The sequence below is a fragment of the Pteropus alecto genome, unplaced genomic scaffold, assembly GCF_000325575.1.
Source record: "Pteropus alecto unplaced genomic scaffold, ASM32557v1 scaffold61, whole genome shotgun sequence".
In the NCBI taxonomy this organism is placed as follows: domain Eukaryota; kingdom Metazoa; phylum Chordata; class Mammalia; order Chiroptera; family Pteropodidae; genus Pteropus; species Pteropus alecto.
Genome location: NW_006434835.1, coordinates 4,019,315 through 4,034,102, shown reverse-complemented (window position 1 = coordinate 4,034,102; position 14,788 = coordinate 4,019,315). Strand labels below are relative to the sequence as shown.

At 39.0% G+C, this 14,788-nt stretch overlaps 1 protein-coding gene across 1 annotated transcript in view; it reads left to right on the top strand.

Annotated features, from left to right (window-relative positions):
• The window catches only part of KIDINS220 (kinase D interacting substrate 220), a 92,558-nt gene that overhangs the window by 49,212 nt on the left and 28,558 nt on the right, over positions 1 to 14,788 (top strand). The window lies entirely within an intron of this gene.

Below are 14,788 nucleotides of genomic sequence, written 5' to 3'. Positions count from 1 at the left end.
ATAAAAGTCTTAACTTCTTAATAATAATTCACACCAATATAATGGGATTTGGTAGTCACATGATATATTTTTACATGAAGCCCTAATCGGCATGGACAGGTAGTCAGTCCTTTGATACTAAGACACTGTCATTTTTGTGTAAATAAAAGTACGTTTGAAGAAAGCCTCAGCCTTCATTTAGGAACCGGGACCTGGACTCTTAGCATGCTTTTTGTCTGAGTTGGCATTGTTCCTAGAGTAGAGTATTTGGAAGAAACTTGAAGCGTGGGCGTGGGAGAGCTGGCTGTCTCGTGGGTCCTTGTCTCGGGGGATGGTGGGGGCTTGCCATTAGCAGCCCCTCCTTTGGGCGTTTGTACCCCAGCCTGCCTTCCTCAGTGCCAGGTTCTCTGCTCCGCCTTCGCGCTGGTCTGCAGTCTCTGTGAAGCTCAGGGAAGTGGTTAGAATGGTTCCAAGTGATTAACAAGGAGGATCGTGGGTCACAAAGTTTCACTGACTTCCCAGGGTCACACAGGTCTCACATAGCAGAGCTCTTTCAACCCAGGTCTGTCAGACTCTACGAACTACTTCTGTGCCTGTCACTGTTCTAAACCACTTAGAGTTTAACTTCTTATTCTCACGGTCTTGGAGGCAGTAGGTCCTATTATTCTCATTTTACATGTGAGAAAATTGATGCCCCAGAAAGGTACGCCACTTGCTGCAAGTCTCACGGCAGGAGGTGGTGGGGCTGGGGTTTGAAACGAGGCGCCTGGCCCCAGAGTCCCTGCCCATGTACTGGCCGCCCCTCAGCGGCTGGTAGCGTTTAAACTCCCCGAAGCTGTGGCGCTGTCCGAAGTACTGAAGAAACTGAGATTTTTTTTTTTTTTATGATGAACCTAGGTATCTGAAGTTTTTGCATGTTTTCTTTCTAGAATATCATCAGATATTAATATTCTATTTACTACTTAATATTTAATATATAAGATGTTTAATATAAATTGTCTTATTCCAATAACAGCTGACCTTTTAAGCAGACATTACTGTAATGTATTATTTTTCTACAATTTTTTGCCTTCAAGAAAACATCAGTTTTCCCTATTTAAACTATTAGTTATCACCTTTTTTCAGTTTTCCTTCTTTTTCTCTTCTATCTGTCCATTCATCTATCCATCTGTTTGTCTATCTTGTAATAGTAAATAGTCCAGGTCAGTTTTGGTTTTGGTTGAGAATAGGACTCGAGTCAGTCTCTTCATTTCCCTTTAATGAAATGTAATGCTCAGAAGTCTACTGTGTCTTAAAAGTATACCGTGTCTCAGGATTACAGAAACGTTGATCAGCTGTCATTGTCAAGGGCAGTGTGCTTGGCCTCCCGGGCACTGGGCCCCCTACATGTGCTGTTAAGAGTCCGGACAGTGGTGAGAGAAAGCTGCGTCCTCAGGAGATAGAAGCAGGAGGGAGGTGAAAATGAACAAAAGATTTCTAAAGTCCTCTAAAAAAACTTACATTTCAGTTCAGTCCAGCACAAATTTAGTAAGTGTCTACTGTTTGGATAGTAGGTGCTGGAGATACACTGGTGAACAAGTACACATATATTTACTTTTTGATCTAGCAATCTCACTTATAGAAATTTACTCTGAGCCTACGCCTCCGCGAATACAAAACAGTGCTTGCGTAGGGTTTATTGCGATGTTATCTGTAGCAGCATAACTTAATCGCACATTTACAGGAACATTGGATGAATAAATCAGGGCACATCTATCATAATAGAGTGTTTTGTAACCGTAGAAAAGAATGAGGACAAACTCTATGATTTGACATGGGGGAATTTCCAGGATATATTATTAAGTGAAAAAGGCAAAGTACAAAAGAGTATATAACATGCTACTGTTTGCATAAGAAGGTAGGTTCAAAACATCCATATAGAAATACCAAGATATGGATTCTTTTCCTGTAAAAATACAAAACAAACCCACAGGAAGATAAACCAGAAACTAAAAATGTTTACCTATAGAGGTGCTTAGATGGGAAATGAGATGCCTCCGAATGTACATTTTTATATAGTTTGATTTCAGATCATTTTAAAAATAAAAGTTAGGATGGAAAAAGGCAAAACCTTATACTGACTACAAACAGAAATAAATGATCTTAAGAGTATGTGAAATTGATGACATAATCATACAGATAAAATAATTCAAGCACCTTTGAACTCAGTACTCTGACTATTCTTAGTAGAATATATTCTGAGGACAAAATTTAACTGCACAGAAATCTTGAACTTACTAGGTGTATGGTTGGTAATATTGCTGTTATACTTCTGAAATCCTTTTGAGTATGTTGTAGGGTAGAGTAAATGAATAGATAGATATTTTGGGGAACCTATATCTTTCACCCAGTGGGTCCATACCAGCCTGTCTCCAGCCAAGGAGATAAAAATAATGAATGAAATTGAGGAAGAACACTATGATATTTGATTGGCTTTGGAGATATTAAATAATGACTCATAATTTTAATGAAATTTCTCCTGGCTTTGTCTACTGAAAGGGCCTAGAAGCAAAAATACCCCAAACTTGTGAGCACACCTGAAGCCTAGATCTTGGTTCCTGAGACCTGGGACGCCTTGGAGAAGTGGCTAGTTCCAGACCTAGAGTGGGGAAGGCTCAAGGTGAGCCTGTATGGTTGTGCCAGAAAGCAAGGAAGGACGTTGTCAGACAGTGGGGTCTGGAGAGAGGGCACAGGACCGAGCACCTTTCACACTGGGGCCCATCATGAGGAAAACTGATAGTAACAGATGATAACATTGAAAAAAAAAATCTATGAGTCCATAGTGATACTTAGAAGAGAGGAAAAAAAGGGTTGCTGTTTGTGCTCAGATCATAGGAGAATGCCAGCTAACATGTGGAAGGAATGAGTAAAATAGAAAAATCAACATTTTTGACTCTCACTCTGGTAACTGATTTGAGCAAGGATCATCAGTAGTGTCGAACACCATTGGGGGAGGGTTGTTGGGGTACAGGATGCTCCATAGTCTCAGAATACCACTTCTCGGGTCCCTTCGTGTTCCAAAGAGGAAGTGCCCTTACAATGGATAGAGCTGTCTGTCACCGCATTTTATCGAATGGTCAAGACATTAATGCATCGTAACCAGATGCATAGCGTCCCATACCTCTAGATAAAATGCGGCAGGGGGTACCACATCACCTGCCGGGGATTGGTGCCAGAAATGCTTCACTCTGACTCTAATCGTGAGGAAACAGCCAGATAAATCCAGAATGTGGAGCATTCCACCAGACAGCTGGCTCAGACTCCGTATTGGCCACTGGGGGAGACTAATCCAAAGTGCGAATTGTGATTGGAATCTGTATCAGGAGAAAAATAGAGTACAGAAGGACATTTTGGGGGTAATTGAAGAATCTAAGGTTTTGAATCTATTCATTTCCTTAGGCGTGGTAGTGGTGTTTTAGGGAGATGCATGCTGAAGTATTTTGGTGTGAAATACACTTACAGATGGTTTGGCAAAAAAAGTGTTTTATGTAATTGTATGTAGATACATGTATGTATATGTATCTATGTATGTTTATATATTATACATGTGTGTGTATAGTTGTACTCACACATATCCATGGAGCACACATCCTAAAACCCCAAGTGGATGCCTGAAACCACGGATGGTACTGGACCATGTATCTATATTCATATTTGTACACACTGTTTTTTCCTACGTGTACATACCTATGATAAAGTATATAGATTATGCACCGTAAGAGATTAACAACCATAACTAATAATAAAGTAATAACAATATACTGTAACAAAAGTTATGTAATGTGGTCTCTCTCTGAATATCTTATTGTACTTCACTCATCCTTCTCATGATGATGTGACATGGTAAAATGCCTCATTAAGTCGAGAGATTTTACCTTTTCACTTAAAGGAAGCACTTTATGGCTTTTTTTTTTTTTTTTGGCATATCCGAGTTGCCAGCATCACTACTCTTGTGCTTTGAGGCCATTCTTAAGTAAAATAAGGGTGACTTGAACACAAGCCTTGTGATATTGCGACAGTTGATCTGATAACCCAGAGGGCTACTAAGTGACCAGCCAGTGGGTACCGTGTATGGGGAGAGATGCTGGACCACAGGACTGTTCATGTCCCAAGTGAGATGGAGCGAGATTCTATCACACTACTCAGCATAGCGCACAATTTAAAACTGATGATTTATTTGTTTATTTCTGGAATTTTCCGGTTAATGTTTTTGCACCATGGTTGACTGTGGGCAGCTGAAACCACGGAAAGCAAAACCACAGATAAAGGGGAGTAGAGTGTGCACACACACACACACACACACGCACACGCACACACACAGCGGAGGAGGGAGAGAGCAGGTGTATCAAAGTGTATTTTAATTTGTGAATCTAGGCGAGGCGTATTTGGGTGTTTGTTGTTCTGTTCTTTCAACTTTTCTATGAGTTAAAAATATAAAAAGAAATTTTAAAGCGGTGGAAGAGATACAAGTAACTAAAATATAGGATGATGTTTGACAAAAGAAATATTTTTGAGGGGGGTGTTTTTTATCGTGTAATTAAAATAGCTTGTAGAGGGACTATTTCATTCAAGCAAGTATAGAATATTATATATTGGAAGTATAATCAGATGAGGAGACTTTGCTTTGCCATTAAATTCATTTTAGACTTCAGCAGTTGGGGCTGCCATCTATGAGTGAGTTGGATTCAGAGTGATTTTGAGATACTTTTTTTTTTTGAGAAGTATGTCTTATGTGTCTACAAATACTAGGAGTGTTTTATAGATAGTCTATGGAAGAGAAAAAGACAATGTAGTAAGACTGAGAATTCATTGAGAAATCGACTTAAAATAATTAAATTTAAGATGATTTGAATGTAAAACTATGGGGAGACAATTTGATCAACTTATTGTAAAATCATATATTGGAATATGTTAGAATAGTTTCAGTGATTGTTTCTAGTTAACTATAGTTGAGTTCTTTGATGCTATCGCTTGTCATTTGAATAATAAAAAGTTTTATTTACAGCAGACAAACAGCACTATGTAATTGATATTCATTTATTAGAAGAAATCTGATTTGGTAAAAACAATCAGAAAATAGTATTTTTAACACTAGTAGTAAAATTTTTTTAGTCCGTAAAAAGCCTCATTTATTTTTATAGCAATTTGATGACACATCTGCTTGCTTTATTCGGCTGAAAAAGAAAATGTTGGTTCTTGGTGTTTGGTAAAATTGCTTTGTTAAATTATTTTCTAAATTGTTCAACTTTTAACAAATGACATTTGATACTAACACTGGAAAGCAATTTCAGCTCATTAAGTAGATCCCTGTGTAAACCGTTGGAACATGAAGATGACATACTGTTCACTCAAGATTATTTTAATTGGTACAATTATTGTAATTTTCTTGCAATTATGTGTTGAGCTAAAAGCTTTTGTCTAGATCATTTGAGGGTTTTTTTTTTTTTTTGGTTAACATACATTTAGTAAGAAGAAAGGAAATAAAATAACTGTAGATAAAGATTTTCTGTCTACTTTTTATTATAGCGTTTTAGACAACCATTGAAACATTTTAGTATAAAACTTTATTTCTGGTATTTTTTAAGCATTTTAAGCAATGATAGAGGTTTTAAAAAGATCAAATAGTTTTCATGAAGGTAATGTTTAAAATTTTTGTTTTGACACTGCTCAAGAAGTCTTTTACTCAGGACGATATGGTCAGAATAGTTTTGTGATAAAGATAATGCCATATTTTATTTCGGAACTCTCTTTTATTTTTAAAATTTATTTTTATTTTTTAAAAAAACAATTGAATGTTTTGAGAGAGCCTTAGAATGGTAGCCATTTTTCATTTTATTGAAATAGCTTTTTGCTGAATAGACACTATAGCCATTTAATTTATCATATATTAAACTCAGTATCTTTAGATTATTCAAGTAGTGGTATTTCTGTTCTTAAGACATTTCTGTAATAAAACATTGCATCATGATATTTCTTCTTGATATTCAGCCAAAGTCTTTATCAGCTTAATCTGATCACTTCTGGTTATCTCATGCCTCTCAGCTCTCACTGCCCACCTTCCTCTCCCCATGTTCTGGGGGCGTTATCAGTGGTCCCCAACCCCCATAATGTGGCCCAGATTATGCATGGATTTGTTTCTTTGCATGTGGACTTAAATTATGAATTTCAATAGCATGAAAAATTGGACACTAACAGTTAATTTAGATGTGTGAAGTTGTCTCATCTTTGTAGTACAAAGTATATTCTTCGTACTGATTATTTTTCTCTATTTAGGTTTGAGATACTATATTTATTCCAAACACTGCTTCAGTGTTTTTTATATATAGTTAAGAATCTTAGTTCAGTTCTGTCTGCTTGATGTGGTGCATTTCTGGTTGTGCATTGTTTATTCTTATTCATTGTCTCTGTGGAAATTAGCTGGAAAATGCAGGTTCCTAAAGATAGATAAAGGTGAAGGGCACAATTTTTAAATTTATTTCGATATCATGTCTACTTTTGTTTTTTGGAGGAAAAAAATAAAACATTAAACTAGACATCTTTGACTATTTTTTGAATTGATCTATTTGTATATCTTGCTACTTCTTTGTTTTATTGTTGCTGTCAGACTTGTATTAACACCCAAAGGTGTGAGCAAAATTAATGGGAAAAAGCTTCATTCATTCACTCATTCAGAAAATAGTTATTGAGCACCTATTATGGACCAGGCACCGTTTTAAGAGCTTGGATGTATCCATGAGCAAAACTGACACAGATCCCTGCCTGAGGCGCTTACTCTAACAGCTAGTGATGGGAAATAATACCGATAATACATAACTGCAAAGCAAGTTTAAGGGTGACAGGTGCTCTGGAAAAAAACACAAAATGGAACAGAGTTAGCGGGAGGCGGCGGCGTGCGGATTCTGCATTTCTTGAGAGGCTCACGATAGTCCCTGAGGTGGGGAGTGTTTGAGCGAAGACTTGGAGAGGGCAAGAGACTTAGCCAAGCAGATACTTTGGGAAGCATTTCCAGGCAGAGGGAACAGTTTGGACCAAGGCCCTACGGCCAGAGAGTGCCTGGAATGTTCTAGAAATGGCAACAACAGGGATCTGGGGCGGCCAGAGGGGATTCAGTGAGGTGCAGAGCATGGAGGTCAGCGAGGTCAGGGGGTGTAGGTCATGGACAGCTTTTGGAGGGTCATTGTAAGGACTTTGGCTTTTACCCTCAGGAAAGGGCAGATCCATTCCAAGCTCTTAGAAAAATTGCGCCTGTGCTCTGTATACTCTGAGGTGCCCATTGCTCGGTCGATTCAGTGTAACCTGGCCTGTGTTTGGGGACCCTGTTGGCCCGAGGGAGCACACTCTGAGAATCCCGTGCTGGAAAGGATAGGAATGAATCTGGGTGGAACAGTTAGGGTAAATGACGTGTCGTGCAGAAAGTAGGCGGTGACCCACAGTAGAGATGAAATGAGTGACAGAGGGTGACACACAATGGCACTGCATGAACAGGCGAAGGCTAAGAAATGAATGTCATTTATAGTCTTGTGGCAGTGTACCAAAAGGAAACCAGTTATCCTAAGCATCAGCGAGACTTTATGTGACTGATTTCGCTTTGTGTGTCTCTTTTTATAAGTTTCTTGTTTCTTAAGATCATTTTATTCTTTATTTTTTAATAGAAGGATTTTAAGCCTACTTTTTGGATCATTTTTAAATCACCTTCTTTTTCTTGGACTTGCCAGCTGCCTGGCCTGTTCCCCCGCCCCCATGTTTAAGCCCCTGGTTGAGGGGGGATGAAAGGGGGTTCCCACAGCGTCGGGACTGGTACAGTAGTACTGCGATGATTCCTGAGCACGTAAGGCGGAAGCGACGTGCTTGCATGTCACCTTGGGCTCTAAGGATAAAGAGACGTAAGTGGTCCACATTCTACATACAGTAACCAGGTTTATCTGACGTTCCAAACAATCTTAGCGTGGCTCCAGCCCCTTTTCATGCATTCTCCCTGGACTGTCACCTTCCCACCTGCAGTTGTCTCCCGCCCATCTTCCCCTCCCCACCCCCCATGCTTCTGGTCTCATCTTAAATGCCCTGGGGAGCTCTTTGTAAGCTGACATCCCTATCCTCCAGGATCTTGTTAGATGTGCTCATTACATACGGGCTCCTTCCTAGCACTATGGTAGTTTTCCTTTTACAAATACCTGCATTGCTCTTCTTTAGTATTTGTTTCCTGAACTAGTCTGCTGACTTCCTGGGCCGTAACTTCCTTAAACCCTGCCGAAGTCCTTGCATCTAGATACTCCTGGCATAGAGTGGTCAGTAGTGGGTATTTCTGAAAGAGAAAAGAAATATGATGATGACATTTGGATTAAGGAAGCGTGGATTGGGGGAAGGGAGTAAAGGAGTAAACAAGAAGACTCATCCTATCTTGAAAAGAATACTGTCCACACAGACACTTGTTCTTTGGTTCTAAATGTGGGTAACTTCCCTTTGTTATTATACCAGAAATCCCTGGGGCTTGGTCCGCAAAGATTGAATGGAGATTAGGCATTTCAGCCAACACCTAGCAGTTTCTGCCTGTTGTCAGGTGATACTAACTTCCGTGTTTTCATAGGCATCTCCCTGTAACTTTCAGTTCAGCTTCATTTTAAAGTTTCTTAGGTTTATCATCATTTTTTGGCGTCACTTCCCATCGGCACACTGGGCAGGCCCCTCCCACTTCAGTTTATGCTTACAGGTTGTTGTCAGTATTATTTAAAAATAGTGTGACCTAGTGGGACTCCATTTTTGTTATGTTAAACATTTTGAGTGTGTTTATTAAAGAAATAGAGAGTTGATGATGTGCTGAGCACATGCTAACAAAAGTAGTCGCTGAGATCACTCGAGCCGTCAGCACATGCCACACGCTGGGCTGGGCGCGCCGCCTGGATTATTTCGTGGCTCCGGGAGGCAGAGGGGGGGCGTTCACCGCCGGGACACAGCCCGAGCTGCTGGGGCTTCCTCGGGCGTGTTTCTGGAAGCCGGAGGATGGTCTGCGACCACACAGCTAGGCAGTAGGTCTGAGATGTTAGAAATACAGAACTAAACTCATTGTTTTTTTATTTTCAGAGAGATTTTATTTATTTTCAAACAAATATTTAGAATCATTTATGATTTATCAGTGAGAATGTGACAGCAGATAGGAAAATTTCCAGAGGATTGAATTGATCTTTTCTATTAAAAAAATGCAAACCTCTCATCAGCTTATGTAAAACCCCAAATGAATGCTCTATTCAGTTCTGATTGTGTCTAGTAACTGCAATAGATTTTCTAAGGAAAGCTTTAAAAAATCGGTTGTGATATTTAGCACTTAAACAGCTCGCACATCTGTTTGTTTAAGCCCTTTTACCGTTTTTCTGTGAACTGAGTGGCTGTATTTGTTTTCTAGGTAGCTTTTCAGTAGCTTTGCTTTTGCTTTTAATAGGATAAAATTGATTTTTAAAATGTATTCCCATTTTTCCTGATGTTATTTTCAGTATTTTATGCTCACGTAGAACAAAGAATTTTAAATGTCGCAGAGGTGCACGTTTCTGACTTCAATGTGAAAACCTCAAGCGTAGTAACTAAGGCCATTTAGAAACAAAGAGCAAAATCAGTTTCTCTAAAATATATATTTTAATATATATAAATAATACATTAAAAATCATTACCCATATGGGTTTGCAGTTTATTTTATAATACAATAAGAGTATGATGCATATTTACATTAAAAAATAAATCCGATTAAGGATTTAAATTTACCAAAAAATTAGATATGTCTTTAGAGATCAGGTAGAGATCTGTTTTTTTTCCTGAACTTATTTTTTCATCAGAGCCTTGTGATTTCAGAACTTCAAATCAAAGTATATTTTGATTCTTCGAACTATGAGAAAAAACAAGTCATATACAACGAAGATGCTAGCTAATAGAAAGGCTAAGGTGCGATGCCGATGGAATCCGCGTGGGCAGAGGCGGCCTCTGTTAGCAATAGCCAAGAAGTCCACCAGATGGGAGTATTTCACCAGAAACGACGTTAGCATATCCAGCCTAGAAAAAAGATCTAACGCATTTTGCTTTTCCCTGTTCATGGCAGAAAAGCGAGGAGAACACTGAGTTTAATGAATATTTTAAACTCCATAGTTCAGTTTCTACTCCCGTTTTTAAAAAATGGCTTCATGGGACATTATAAACACTGAGAATCACAATCAGAGGTAAATGAACGGTTACCTAGCATATAGCATAGTTTTTATTAGCTATAATAGTACCTGTTTTAAATTTTAGTACCTAAAATTTATTTAAATTAATTTTGGGGGAAAGGGTGAATATGAACAAAGAGGAGTTTTAAAAATTGATCTCACGGATTTGTATTTGGATTTAAAAATATTGAGTCCTTAACATTGTTATTTAGGTTCTGTACTTATTAAATATTATATCTTGAAATTGTGTAATAAAGGATTTGCTTTAATCCGAGATATTTTCATGGGCAGACTTTGAGTTCAGAGCTTCCATTTTCTATACCTGTTTTTCAGAGTTTTATTGCAAAACATTTGCTTTCTATATATGGTGAATGTAAAGCTTTTAAAGATTTCTGAACAGCAGCAGTAACATGAACATCTCCTGTCACTGGGTAGCAGCTCACAGTATTATTAGTGTCCCTCAAACAGCTGTGGAAATCGGATCTCATTTACTTTTATTGGAATATTTTTAAATATATCATAGTATAAACTCTTGACATAAATAATGGGCTTTACTGTTGCATGTTGAGGCAGTTGTGAATTTTTTGGTCTCTCTTAACCTCTTTACTGAAGTTTTCTCTGTTATCGTAGCTTGAAATTACTGTTTTGTCATCTGAATTGCTCTTTTCTGATCATTGCATGGTAGTAACTGGGCAGGTGGCCTGCTGGACTCCACTGTCGTTTAGGCTTTTCCCCCTACTGGAAGCCTTTTTGCAAATTAAATCTAATGTAGAATCCCAATAAATGAAACAGAATGAATATAAATTAATCGATTCAAATTATAACATTTTCTAATAAATTCAGTTCATGGGCTGTTCTGAAGAATATTAAAATTGAAGCATGAGGATAATTTACAATCCTACCTTGGTTTAAACATCTATTTGCTTCTCTACTTAGTTTTGTAATATAGCAGGGAAATTCTGAATCCGAAGAAGAAATCAGATGTTCCCGGTTTTTAAACTTGCTTTGTAATGGCAGGATGTTTTCAGGGGTCTGATACAGAAACTTGACAGGTTAATTGGGGATTTTGCTCTGTAGGTGAATCACCAACATAATCTTATAGTTGCTCCTGTTTCTTATGATTAGTTGAAGTGCTGAGGTCTGCTTTTCGATGCGGTCCGGTCCCCTGGGTCACGAGTTAGCACCGCGGTTTATATTATGCTCTGAGCTCAGGCAAGGAGGTTGCAGTGGTGACGCTGCTTGCGTAATTCTGCGAACGGAAAAGGTTGGTTTGGATTTAAAGAAAAACAGTGAAGCAATTTAAATACACACTTGAAGACAGAGGAGGAACTTGATTTCAAAGTCTGCAAAAAACTGATGCCAAAAAACCAGGGCGACCTGTCACACAGGCTTATATGTTGGTCTTTTTCAGTGTCTTAAAGTTTAATATGTAACAGCATTCTATTTTATTATATTTCTAAGGAGTTAAAAACATGTAAATAATTAAGAATTTTGAACCGTATTCGTGGTACCCAGTTTGTACCAGTGCAGTGAGCAGAGCACAGACTTTTGAATCAGGCATCTCAGGTTCCAGCTCTGCCACTTACATCCGGGGTGATGTCAGGCCCGTTGCTTAGCCTCTCTGAGCCTGAGTTTCCTTGTTTTAAAAAATGAAATAATAGCTCACGGAAGGTTGGGAGAGAGAGATGAACTAGGTAAAACACCTGCTCAGAGAATGGCAGGCAGTAGGTATTAAATAATATTAGAATAAGTATTAATATGATGACATTTGAACAAATATTAGTTTTTTATTTCCCTTTCAATTAATTATAAATTTTAATGTTTATCTTTCCTATTAGATTTTCTATAAGAAAAGGGATACCTTAATGAGAAAATTTTATATAATATACATGAAGGAAGGCAGTACCCTATCAATCCTGTAGTTAGGTCTAAGCAGGTACCTCTTTGAGCTTTCATGTTTTACCTTCCCTGTGTGTTAACTCATCTCTGTAGTTAACAAAACTGCAATTTAAAGCCTCATGAAATTATGCTTCAGCTGTCTCATTTTACACCCCAAACCCAGGAAGCTTGGGAGCTTGGACATGGAGGGATAGCTATGCATGGGCCATTGCTTTCCTTCACAGCTGAGAGAGCGAGAGAGAGCGAGAGTGAGGAGAGAGAGAGGGAGAGGGAGGGAAGGAGGGCGGGCAGCCGTGCGTCTCCCACATGGCTGCAGTAGACAGGGTCTTAGAAATTTGCATATTGAGCATTTTTTGATCCGTTAAATTACCTGCCTCCATGTTTCCTCCATTAGTATAAAAAAGCAACCTTAAGCCCTAATATTTTGGCCAAACAGATCATTTTGGAAATATACACCCCAGTGGAAATCATTTTAAGAAAATTTACAACAAGCTCTTAAGTAAAAGAATAACATTGTTTAGCGCTGCCAGTGACTTCTGTGGCAACTTAGACAAGTACTTTTATGGTTTACGTTATTTAACCCTAATTAGACCATCTTTAAACACCTGAGTCAAACACATTCGGTGCTTGAACTCAGGAACAAGCAAACCCGAAGGTTTGACTCAATTACACATGCAGCGTGCACAAGCTCTTTGTTGTTTCCTGATGTCGTTACTGAACAGGGCGACTACAAGAGGCAGCATCACTTTCGTGGCCTTGGAAAAGTAGGTCGTGGACACTGTGCACTGCACCGTTGCCTTGAACCTGACCACCCGTGGGAGGGCCTCTTTGTTCTCTCTTCTAACAGATTCTTGCTCCGTTGAGTGTTGTTCGTCACTCAGCACAGCTTTCAACATGGGGACAGTCCTAGCTTTTATGACTTCCTTAATGCTTTTGTTACTTCACCCACAGGAAGGAAGGTGTGTCTTTCTGATCCCCTAGGCTACTGCTCTTGCCAACATAATGTGAAAGGTGACTCATGGAATCGTTATCAAGGCACTTTTATAAGAATCTTAGGAAAGATTAAAACTCACGGGGTGCGGGGTGCGGCAAAGGCAGTGCTCAGAGGGAAATTCATAACTGTAAATGCCTCCATTGAAAAAGAAGGAATATCTTGTTAAAACCTAACTTTACACCTCGAGGAACTAGAAAAAGAAGAGCGAACTTAAAACATTTCAGAGCTAGCAGAAGGAAGGGAAAGACTAGAGTGAAGAAAAATAAAATGGAGCATGAAATAACAGTGATGAGATTCGATGAAATCAAAAGTTGTTTCTTTGCAAAGATCAGCAAAATTGACAAGACTTTCGCTAGACTGACAAAAAAAAAGAGACCATAAATAACTAAAATCAGAAAGTGTGCACGTTACCCCCGAACTTACAGAAATGAAAAGGATTGCAAGGGAAAACTCAGTGAATGCAGCAAAGGCATTTGACAAAAAGCAACAACAGCCTTTCATGATAAAAACACTCAGAAGGCTAGGAGTAGAAGGGAACTTTACTCATGATACAGGGCATTTGTGAAAAACCCACAGCTAGTATTATTCTCGTGGTAAATGACAGCAAGTTTCAGCCCTAAAGACAAGAACAAGAAAAGGACACCTCATCTTCCTTGAATGTGTTCCCCCAAAGTTCGTATGTTGAAACTCTACCCCCCATCATGGTGGTGTTTGGAGGCGGGGGGCCTTGGGAGGGGTGAGTAGATAGATTATAGACAATGGAATGGACTAGATGAGGGCCTGCGGGTAGAGTCCTGACGGGTTTAGTGTCCTTGTAAGAGGGACCAGAGAGCTGGCTGCAAACCGGAAAGATGTTCTCACGAGCACCTGACCGTGCTGACACCCTGACCTCTGACTTCCAGACTCCAAGAACCGTGAGAAAGAAACGTTTATCCTGTTGTAGTGGCCTGCGTTGACTAAGACACCCGCTGTCGCCACTGCTTCACAGTATTATGCTGGAAGTTCAAGTCAGCACAGTTAGACAAGAAACAGAAATAAAAGAATTGAAATTGGAAAGGACAAAGAAACTATCTCTAATAACGTGATCCTGTATCTAGAAAATCCCAAGGAAGCCACAAGAAAAAATTTAACAAGCTTAAATACTCGTACACTGCAAACTATAAAAATTGCTGAATTAAAGATGCTCTGGATCAATGGAAAGATATCTATGTTCATAGACAGGAAGACCAAATATTAAGAGGTCAGTATTATGCAGAGTGATCTACAGAGTCAGTGCAACGCCGATCAAAATCCCAGTAGCCTTTTTTTCTTTTTTTGGACAGAAACAGAAACCTGATCTTCAAATTCATATAAATTGCAAAGGACCCCAAATAGCCAAAATAATCTCAGAAAAGGAGCGTAAAGTTGGAGGACTCATAATTCTTAATTACAAAGCGACAGCAATCAAAACAAGGTGGCACAGGCATAACAATATAGACCAATGGACTAGAATTGAGAGTCTAGAATAAACCTATACGTCTGTGGCCAGTTGAGTGTTGACAGGGGTGCCAAGTCCATTTAATGGGAGAAGCGATAGTCTCTTCAACAAATAATGCAGCGACAACTAGATTTCCAGATGCAGGAGAATGAAGTTGGACCCATATTTCACATCGTGTCCAAAAATTAACTCAGAGTAGACCATCCTACTCTTTCC